The sequence below is a fragment of the Apodemus sylvaticus genome, chromosome 4, assembly GCF_947179515.1.
Source record: "Apodemus sylvaticus chromosome 4, mApoSyl1.1, whole genome shotgun sequence".
NCBI lineage: Eukaryota > Metazoa > Chordata > Mammalia > Rodentia > Muridae > Apodemus > Apodemus sylvaticus.
Window position 1 is genome coordinate 147,226,999 of NC_067475.1, and position 11,950 is coordinate 147,238,948.

Consider the following 11,950-nt stretch of genomic DNA (forward strand, 5'->3'; position numbering starts at 1 on the left):
TGTGTCTGCCTGTTATGGTCTGACACCCCCTCCTCCTTTAGCTGTCACCGTTTTGTTCCATGTCTGTCAGCTATTTCATATTGTTGTATCATGCCTGCCAGCCATTGACACAGAGAAGTGACTTGACTCAGATCAAGGACATGCTGATTACATATCCTAGTTGGTTTGTTTTTGTTTTTTGTTTTTGTTTTTCTGTACTTTCTGTATGAGGTTTGCTAATCTTAAGAAATTCCACCAAGATTTATGACCATATGAACTGTTGTGTGTAAAATATCTTAAGCACTGACAACTGAGTGGCACTTCCAGGACCTGCATATGAACTCATTGTGGCGTGTGTGTGTGTGTGTGTGTGTGTGTGTGTGTGTGTGTGTTTCCTTTATAAGCTGACAGAAAAAAACACCTGTTGTCATAGTTCAAATAATTCTGAGCTATGTGCCTGGTCTTCCAGAATTAGAGTGTGCGTTCAATAATCTATTCTTACTTAACTGAGATCAGTGCTCATACAGTTTGTGTCAATTCCTGAACTCCAACACTGCCCATGCCTGACAGCCTGAATTTCAGCCCTGAATCCCATAGAAGGAAAGATTCCCACATGTTGTCCTCTGACCTGTGCTCAGCATGCTATGCCAATACAGCCCCCAACACATTGCATCCTAAAGAGTCCATTTTTGTCTCATTTCACTGGTGCCTGTGGTGACAGGGAACATGGATTCTGATGTGTTGGTTCCGGTTAAATACACTATGTGGAATGAGTGTGGGTTTGGGTGGGTGGGGAGAGGCGGGGCATGGGGTTTAAGACAGGGTTTTCTTGTGTAGCCCTGGCTATCCTGAAACTCTCTCTGCAGAACAGTTGGCCTCAAACTCAAGGATCTTGCCTGTTCGAGCTTCCAGAGTGATGGGATTAAAGGTATGCACCACCACTAATAGTGAGAATCTTCATTTTTAATTAAAAGGCTATTTAGACAGATACAGACCTCCAGGACCCAACAGGTACAGAGAATCAATGACCTTGGCCATGCCCACTCCAGCCCATCAGTCCCCTCCCCTGCCCCTCCCCTTGACTTGGTACTTTGTCCTGCCACTTCCCCGCGGCCTGGGTTTCATGTGCACCTCCGCAGGAGCTTGTCTGTTCTTCTGCCCTGCTTTTTCATACCTGCATCCTAATTGCATCTTCCCTCAGCTCTGACCCTGCCCTCTACGTTTTCTGAGCCAGCTGTAAATTTGGAAGCTGTCCCTGTGCTATGTTCGCACCCTCGCTTCTCCCCATTCTGAATTCAGTCCCATCCTCCCGGCTTCTGATAAGAAACATGTTTGTCATCAATAAACTTCGTTTCCACTAAATATAGGCTTCATGGTGGCAATTATCCAGGCCCATAATCAGCAGAGATGGCAGCAAAGTTAAAATAGGAAAGTTGTAGCGTTTCATTAATATGTACATAAACACTGTCCAAAAGCATCCCTAGAAGTACTGCCTCTGCCTCTGCCAGAGCAAAACTGCACCAGTGGACAGATGAAGTACATTTAAAAAAAAAAAAAAGGCATATGCTGCAATGTTGAACTTGCTAATTAAAACAAAATGTGTACTTTAAAAAGAAATTAAATCTACTTTGAAATGCACATTAGTTAGTATTAATTGCTGTTTGTTTTTTCCTTTCTGGAAAACAGTAAATTAATAATAATAATAATAATAATACAATAAAAAGGTGCTGTGAATAGGACAAATTTTAGGCAGAAGGTTTTGTGGGTGGGTTGGTGTTCCTATCCCTCTCCTGGAAGTCCTGACTCTCTGCAGGAGGTAGTCACTTCAGTCTCCATATCCCCAGCTGCTAGAAGTCTCAGCTAGGGTCACGCCCATAGACTCCCAGGATCCTCCCATCCCTAGTCTGTGGCTAGTCCTAAGAGTGCCCCGCCCCCAGGATGTCACTTCTCTCTCCCAGCCCTCTCCCCCGCAACCTCATCCCCACCCCCCCACAATCTCATCCTCACCCCCCCAACAACCTCATCTCCACCCCCCCACAACCTCATCTCCACCCCCCCACAACCTCATCCCCATCCCCGTTCCCCTCCTCCACATCTTTCCCACCCAGCTCCCTCCCTTCATCTATTTCAGATGGCTATTTTATTTCCCCTCTGTGTGGGACCCTCCTTTCTACTTAGCTTCTATGGATCTATGAATTGAAGCCTGGATATCCTGTAGTTTATGGCTTATGTCCAATTATACGTGAATACATACCACGCATGTATTTTGGGGGTCTGGGTTACCTCACTCAGGATGACATTGCTGGGAAATTTTGTGATGTCTTTGTTTTTATTAGCTGAGTAGTATTCCATTGTGTAAATGTAATTGTGCCACATTTCCTTTATCTATTCGGATGAGCAACATCAAGGTTGTTTCCAGTTTCTAGCTATCACAAATAAAGCTGCTATGAACACAGCTGAACAAGAGTTCTTGCGGTATGGTGGGGCATCTATTGGGTATATGCCTAGGAATGGTAGAGCTCTGTCTTGAGATAGAGCTATTCTCAATTTTCTGAGAAATGGCCAAATGTTTCCACTCCCACAGGCAACAGAGAAGTGTTCCCCTTGCTCCACTTCCTCACCAGCATGTGCTGTCATTTCAGTTTTTGTAAAGATGGAGCAGAGACTTACAGAATGGACATTGAATGGCTGGCCCAATTTGTGACCCATCTCATGAATGAGAAACAATCTCTGACACTATTAGTGATCCGCTGCCCTGCTTGCATAGTTGTCATCTGAGAGGCTTCATGTAGCATCTGTGATGGTTTGTGTATGATTGGCCCAGGAAGTAACTCTATTAGGAGGTGTGGCCTTGTTGGCGTAGTTGTGTCACGGTGGGTGTGGGCTTAAGACCCTCACCCTAGCTTCCTGGAAGTCAGTCTTCTCTTAACAGCCTTCTGATGAAGATGTAGAACTTTCAGCTCCTCCTGCACCGTGCCTGCCTGGATGCTGCCATGCTTCTGCCTTGACAACAATGGACTGAACCTCTGAGCCTGTAAGCCAGCCCCAATTAAATGTTGTCTTTTATAAAATTTGCATTGGTCATGGTGTCTGTCTGTTCACAGCAGTAAAATGATAAGACAGAGGGTGATGGAAACAGATGCAGAGACTCACAGCCAAACATTAGGGGGAACAGGGGGAGTCTCGTGGAACAGCAGGGGATAGAGTTAAGGGTGCTAGAGGGATCAAGGACATCTTAGTTGACTAGTGTCAACTAAGCTGGGCCCGAGGGGCCTCACAAAGACTGAACCACCAACAAAAGAGCATGCTTGGGCTGGACCTAGACCCCCTACATATTTGTTGCAGATATGCAGCCTGGTTTTCACAACTTGTTCCCCCGAACAACTGGAGTAGGGAGTCTCTGACTCTGTTGACTGCTTTGGATCCCCTTCCCCTAGTTAATCTGCCTTCTCTGGCCTTAGGGGGAGAGTAGGTGCTTAGTCCTGCTTCAACTTGATATGCCAGGGTGGGTTGGTTTCCATGTGGAGTTTCCCCTTCTCTGAGAAGGGGAGGGACCTGTGAGGGTAGGATTGGGAGGAGAGAAGGAAGGCACACCTGTGGTCAGGATGTAAAGTGAATAAATAAAGTTCCCTAGCCCTATAAAATTCTTTCCAAAGACAAGCAAGAATCCTGGGTAAACCATACCATATACATATTTATAAGGGTTTCAATAGAATAGAAGCAGAACTGCACCATGCCTCTGGATTTTCTAGGAACAGACTATACCCAATGAACAAATTTTCAAGAAGACAGAAAAAAAAGAAATGCTTCCTAGACGTATTTCCATCTTCTTTGCTTGTTTCTGATCTTTGCTGTTTTTTTAAAGATTTATTTATTTATTTTATGTATATGAATACACTGTCAATGACTTGAGACACACCAGAAGAATGCATCCTATCCCATTACAATGTAGTTGCTGGGAGTTGAACTCAGGACCTTTGGAAGAACAGACAGTGCTCTTAACCGCTGAGCCATCTCTTTAGCCCTTGTTCTTTGTTTTGGGACATGGCCTTGCTAGTGGCCCTGGCAGGTCTCACACTCAGGGTCTTCCCTGGTTTACCTCCTAAGTACCAGGTCTTTAGCAGTAAATCCCACACCTAGTTAGACTTATCTTAATACCAAAACATTAAAAACGAAGTGAAGGCATCACAACAAACACAAAAGAAAACTGTGTTTTCTTTTTATAAATTAGAGAACAATAGACCTTACTAAGTGGAACAAAAAGTAAAGTAACCTAAAAACTACTCTAGGAATGTAAGGTTGGTTCATCTTACAAAACCCAATCTACATGGTTAGAGACATCAAGACTGAAAATGCCAAACACAGTATCTGAATGAACAGAGAAAAGAATTGATATACAATTCAATATTTATTCAAAATGGGATTTTCAACCAACTAGAAAGAGAACAGGGATTTTCAACTACATAAAAGGCACCTGGAAAAATATTTATGGACATCAAACTTTTTGGGGAAAGAATGAACGTTGATCCCTCTTTAGTGAGGTAAAAGAGATCAGGACACATCACTCCCATTCCATACTATATTAGAAGTCTCAAGTTAGAGAAGTAAAAAGTGTGTGTGTGTGTGTGTGTGTGTGTGCGATCTATATATGAATATAGACCCTCTGACATGTAAGATACAAAGCCAGCATAGACAGGTACTCTGTAACATTAGGTTAAGGAAAGGTAATTTAAAGCCACTCTTGACATAGCAACATTCACCTAATAGCAATAGCTTCTATTTAAGAAAAAGCTTTTAGAACATGTGGAGTAATATATCTCTTCTTTAGTTTTGATAAGAATTAAATGGTACAGATATCTTGCCAGTCAATTTTTCTGTTTCTTATAGAGCTACCCCTTTTTTATACCATTCCCAGTCTTGTGAAAAGACCCATGTGACCTTTACATTTTTGACAAACAAACAAACAAACAAAAAGCCTGTGCATGAATGTTGGCATCAGGTTGATTAAAAAATTCCAAATATTGGAACAAGGCAAAATGTCCAATAGCAGACAAATGGATAGATAGCCAAACTGTGGATGAACTGAATACCAACTAACGTGGCATGGCTGGTGAGCCATGGATTCCTTTTAAAAACCGAGTGAACGCCTCTCCCTCTCCATCCCCCACTCTCTTTTCTTTCTCTCATCAATCAGCTAACTGGCTATTTTCTAGGCCCAGAACTAAGCTCCAGAGATCCAGAGAGAAGTACAATGGTCTTTGCATCTTAGTGACTTGTCCTTGAATATTTCTCACTATGAAGAGTGAGGAACAATTCTCCAAATAGCCAAGGCAAGAGAAAGGAGGCATTTTGTGGTGGTTTGAATATGCTTGGTCCATAGGTAATGGTACTGTTAGCAGGTATGGCCTTGTTTGGAAGAAGTGCATGGGGGGTGGGGGGCGGTGGCACATGCCTATAATCCCAGCACTCTGGGAGGCAGATGCAGGTGGATTTCTGAATTCGGGGCCAGCCTGGTCTACAGAGTGAGTTCCGGGACAGCCAGGACTATACAGTGAAACCTTGTCTTGAAAAAAAACAAAAAGAACTAAAAATGCCTTTGGAGGTGTCCTGTGCTCAGGTTCTACCCATTGCAGAAGAGGGCTTCCTCCTACCTGCCTGAAGATGCCAGCCTTTCTTGGTTGCCTTTGAATCAAGATGCAGAACTCTCAGCTCCTTATCCAGCACCATGTTGGCTTGCAGACTGCAATGCTTCCTACTATGATAATAGTGAACTAAATCTCTGAATCTGAAAGCCAGCCCAAATTAAATGTTTGCCTTTATAAGAATTGCCTTTGGTCATGGCATCTCTTCATAAAAGTAAACCAGAAGGCAACGTCAATGCTGGGCTTTTTTGATACTTCCTTTGTCAATGCAATTAAAATAAATCTCTTTACATTAGCCTCAGGCAGACTCTTCAAACAAGGGCAAAAAAGCAGCACAATTCACCAAAACATCCTAAGAATGACCTCCAGAATCCAAATCACCCTCAGCACCAATGTCTTCCATACAAAGATGGCCCACTATGTCCCACTTAAAACTTGCCATGGCTGTCCAAATCAAAAGTCTCCAAATCTACATTCTGCAAAACAAAAAGCATGGTCAGGCCTATCACAAGAATACTACACTCCTGGTACCAACTTCCACCTTAGCGTTTTTACTGCAGAGCAGCACTGGAGAAAAAAACAGAAATCTTACATGTGGTGGTGTAGCCAAGTGGTGCTAAGTCATACTCAAGGCTAGGCCTATGGCGAGGATCATGAAAAGGGACTCAATTGTAAGCTTTATATTTTAACATTACTTTTATGTAAAAGGAAATGTGAATGGAGACCAGACAAGATTTACTGTGGTCTAGAAAAGATTTGGAAGTGATCATTTATCCTAAAAAAAAATCACCAAATTTCCATGTCATGGAATCTTCTGGAGTCTAGATACTAAAAGCCATTCTATAGAGAATATAGAACACATTGACCTTACACAGCAACAGGGAACCAAGACGACGAGCAGGAGGTTGTGCTGCGCAGCCTGCAGAGATTCTGTAGATTTAAGAAGCTCAGCACACCTCTAGAGCACGTGCGCGATGACACCGTTGCTCACTCCACATCCGTTGCACTGAAGTGAACCTAAGAACAGCATGTCTCACATTGGGACTACTCCACTTTCATTGATAACTGAATCCTAAGGGAAGAAAATGTGATTAAATACAATATACAGTAACAAGTTATAAAACAAAACTCAGATCATTAGGCACAGAACAGAATTGGCCATCCTGAAATAAACATGAGATCCATAGGAGAGTTTGCAAATGGATATTGACCTCAAAGCATGTGCAACAAAACACCATTAGCTGTGATTACAAGCACAAAGCACAACTTAAATCTCAACAAAAGGGGTCATGTGTCAATCTAGCATCTTCCACCAACATGGCCCAGGGAAGAAAATGATTACACTTTTCATGCTTCCTATACACTGGGCACTGTGCTTTAAAATACACATAAGTGTAGGAGTGTGAAAGGCGGCCTGGTTCCTGGTTGAGCTAAGGCTAGAAACCCTGGTGACCCTAAAGGCATTGCAGCCATTTTGCCTGGCTCCTGGACACTAGGCTCCTGGAGTGAGGCACAGCCCTCCATAGATTTGTGGCCTTCAGTCTAGTAAGGGCAACACCCCAAGCCCCTCTACAAGTAGAGGAAATGACCTGTGGTCACATAGCCTCAAGACAGATCTCAGATTTAATGAGGAACCTAAAGGCCTGGAGGACTTAGTCAATAAACTCTCTTTCCCAGACACTCCTGCCTGTAAAAGGCATTTAACCTCAGGCCCACCCTGAGAAGTAGGGTACAGTTTTACTTATCCACTTTCCGCCAAGATAATAAACACCTTAAACCATGGGCTGCCTCTTTTCATTGGGATCCACTGTGGGGAGCAAGAGAGAAGGCTTTCGTCTAAAGAGCCGCCATGTAATCTTCCACGAAGAAGGTCTCTCTGTGCTCCCAGCCCTGGCAGCCACCAAGACCAAGACCAAGGCAGCCTGCCAACAAACCCTCATCCCTGTGGGATCCAGCCAAACCCCCATTTCCCTCCCCCAACCCCAGGCTAGTTCCAGCCCTTGGGCCCCCACTGTTCTCAGCTCTTCCTCAGTATCCAGTGATGCCCGGGTGCCTTAGAACCAGACAGCCGTAGCCTCCCTGCAGGCCTGGGACCCTGGAGCCAGCTCTGGCTGCCCTGAGACCTCAGACTGCATTCCTTCACCCTCAGAGTGGTGTCCCGAGGCTTCCCCATAGCTCAACACCCACCCAGCTACAGCATGGGGTAAGCAGTCAAAACTCCCATGTTCTGCCTCCCCGAGCAGCAGTGCCCTGTGGCAGAGTGGACACAGAACACCAATTAACCCTACACATAAGCCTTACCAACCAGAGTAGTAGTCACTCCCATGTAATAAAACAAGACTTGTGTAGAAACAGTATGCTGACTAGACTAGCCAGTTAGACTGAGGAGACCTTGCCTTCTATGACAATCCTTTAAAGAACGTTTGCTAATGTTTATCTACTGGTTGTTCTCATCAAGCTGTGACAAAGTTCCTTTGGGGTAACCTTTTCCTTTTCCTGGTACATCTATCAGCAACCATGTCACAGTGGTCTCAAGATTTGCCCAAACCCTTTAGGAATTTAGGACAGACATGGATAGGGACATCTCTATTTTTGAAATGGATTTGTGTTTTTAGTAATCTTCCTATGTGTAGTTTATTTGGAAATATGTCATCAAAGCAGATTCATTAGTATCTTGGTTGTCTGGTATTAGTATAGATGGCATAGCCAAGTCTCCAGTCTCAAAGCAGTCTCTCGAGAGCTGAACTGAGCACAAAGGTGACAAGGTAAGTGAAATACCCTGAAACATACTTGACTTTTGTGGACACCTAGTAGCTTGAAGAACATAATATTGATAGGCACAGGATTCCAAAACCTCCAAGTTCTTGTTCTCAGGAGTAACTGTACCATTGGGCTCACATTTCCTAGTGAGAACTAAAGCTCAATTCCTCATCTTTTGTAGTTAAGGTAGCGGGAGAAGGGTTGGAGAGATGGCTCAGCAGTTAAGAGCATTGACTGCTCTTCTAGAGATCCCGAGTTCGATTCCTAGCGATCACGCTAAAGTCAAAGTCCAGTCACAGCATGAGGGTGGTCCTGAAATAAGGCAGGATTGGGAGTGGTGCTAATTCAATGACTTGAAGTCAGCAATGAATGCAAGCTGTCAGCTCAGGCACTCTCTGTTCCTGGGGATCCTCATCATTCTTCCTTGTCTTCCTTCTTCTCATTCTTTTACTTTCTTCCTTCTCATTCTTCTAAATTCAAGGCCAAATGTGGCAATTTACAATTCTACAAAGGACCATGTAGGCTTTTAGGATCCTTGTGGATATACAGTCTAGATCCTCTTTCCCAGGCCAGAAAGACCAAATGGAAGGCCTGCTCCTCACCCTCCCCAGCCTCATGACCACCTCCACTCATTATTGAGAACCGCATCTGTTCACTTATTATTGAGTAATTAGCTGAGTAGTGGGGAAAGTGTATTCTTCTGAAAGAGAGATTGAGAATAAAATAGAAGAGACAGAAGATCAGTTTCAGGCCAACAGCAGTCCGCAGCACACATGGGAACTGTGGGGATCAATGGCCTGGTGATGCTCCAGGAACTGTGTCACACCTCTCCTTACAGTCATGTACGACATGTCACAACCACCTGGTGGCTCACAGCCATCTGCAATGGGATCCAGTGTTATGGATCTCTTCTGTTATGTCTGAAGACAGCTAAAGTATACTCATATTTAATAGAGAACCTGAAAAGCACACATATACTGCAAGCCACAGAATACTCAGTGTCTGGTGGTTTGAGTGTAACTGGCTCCCATAAGTTTTCATGTTTAAATATTTGGCGCACAGTTGATACAACTATTTGGGAAGGATTAGGAGGTTTGGCCTCATTGGAGGAGGTGTGTCACCCGCCGTGGGCTGTGAGGTTGCAGAAGTCCACATAATTCCAGCTAGCTTTCTCTCTCTGCCCTCTGCTTGTAGACCTGCTCTTCTGTTCTTGTGCCATGCCTGCTGCCAGGATCTTAACTGTGATCATGGGTTCACAGTCTAAAAACACGAGTCCCAATTACATGCTCTCTTTTATAAATTTCTTCAGCAGGGTGTCTCTTCAGAGCAATAAAAAAGTGACCAATACATTGTATCAGGACATACCCATGACACTCTACAGCCCAGACTTAAAACACTCAGCCTCTCAGTGACCACTTTCCTATACACAGCACCTCAAACCAGAATGCGCTATCTGAACCGAACACCAGTTGGCTCAGTTTGAATTAACAGGAATTTTAGATAGCCCTACTTCATTCCTTATAGGACAATGCAAACTATCTACCGATGAAGTCACACTTCACAGTAACTGTCTGTTTTTGACTGGCTTATTATTGCATTTCCAGTGTTAGGAGAAAATGTTGTTCAACAAATACCCGATGAAGAAAGACCATGAATTTGGGAGAAAGAGAGAATATGTTAAAAATGTTTTAAAAAATGGTTTAAAAGAGCCGGGTGGTGGTGGCGCACGCCTGTAATCCCAGCACTTGGGAGGCCGAGGCAGGCAGATTTCTGAGTTCGAGGCCAGCCTGGTCTACAGAGTGTGTTCCAGGACAGCCAGGGCTACACAGCGAAACCCTGTCTCGAAAAAAACAAATCCAAAACACACACACACACACATACACACACACACACACACACGTTTAAAAAGTTGTCTTAATTAGGGCTTTACTGCTGTGAAGAGATATCATGACCAAGGCAACTTTTATAAGAACAACTTTAATTGGGGCTGGCTTACAGGTGCATTATCCAGTCCATTATCAAGGTGGGGAACATGGCAACATCAGCATCCAGGCAGGCATGATGGAAGAGCTGAGAATTCTATATCTTCATCTGAAGGTCAGTAAAACTTGCACCCATGTAGTTAAGAGGAAGATCTTAAAGCCAGAGCCCACAGCGACACACTTCCTCTAACAAGGCCACACCTCCCAATAGTGCCAACCCCTGGGCCAAGCATATTCAAAGAAAGGTTTATAGTAAACAACTCCAAAAGTGGACCAGGAGCCTCACCCAGAAGATTTGGCAAAGGTGCCCAGAGTGGCCAGTAATTCAGAAGATGGAAGGAGAATTCCAATACTGACCGCAACTTGGACTATGTAGTAAGATTCCATCTCAAAAAAAGGCAGCTCCATGGAACTGATATTTTACATGCATGCACATGCAAAGCACACACACAGCAAAGCCCCTCATGTTTAATAAAATCTTGATAAGCTTCTCAGTATTCAATGATATGCCATTTTAGTGAAGGGTTGAGTCTTTGGGCCATCACTTTGCCCTCTTGCTCTTCTGAATCTGCATGGAGAAAATGAACAGAGACTCCTCCTTCTACAAACTCCTAAATGGTTCCCTTTTAAAATGGAAGTTCAGCAACTCATCTTCATGGACTTGAAACTGACTCCAAGGCAGGCTGTGCACCAGGGGCAGGGTGATGACTCTGTTCTACCCATGTGTTTTGTGTGTATCAATCTGTAATAAGTCAAAAAGGAGTTTCTATGGGGTAGCTAAACTTGACAAAGAACACAATGTGGCTAGGGAAAGTTGTAGGATATAGACTAGAGAGATGGCTCAGCATGTAAAACCATTTACTGCACATGCCAGTATTCACATAAAAAAACTCAATACAGTGGCTGGCTGCATCTGTATTCCCAACCCTCCTATGAGGAAACTGAATGCAGACAAGAGAATTGGCTGGGAGCTCAAGGATCCCTATGCATGAAGTATTGTGCAAGCACTGTGACAGGAGCAAAGGAGACCCCACCTGGGATGGCTATTGTGGTTTGTCAACCCAACCATATGTGGAATGAACCCAGTAATGAAAGGCACATTTGTGATCTGGATCTTGAAGCAGTAAGACACAACTTTAATCTGGGCCGCACCTCCTGCCGGGACCTATGTAAGGGCAACGGAAGGTTGGTTCATTCTTTGCCTGCTTTCCCTCCTAGCATATCCATTCTTTCACTGGCAATACACCCTACTTTGTCAGGATTCCTGCATACACATTAAGATCAGCTACCCAGCCTTGTGGGACTGAACACCTACTATTATCTTGGACTTTCCATTCACAGATGGCCATTGTTGAATTAGTTGGACTGCAGTCTGTAAGTTATTTCAATAAATTCACACACCCCCATTCTGTGTATGTGTGCAGTGCGTACGTGTGTGTGTATGTGTGTGTATGTGTGTGTGTGTGTGTGTAGGGAGGGAAAGAGAGAGACTAGTGAACCCCAATATACAATCTCAAAAACAAACCATGTTGGAGAAAAAAACAGTTCTCCAAAGTTGTCATTTGACTTCCACACACATGCGGTAGC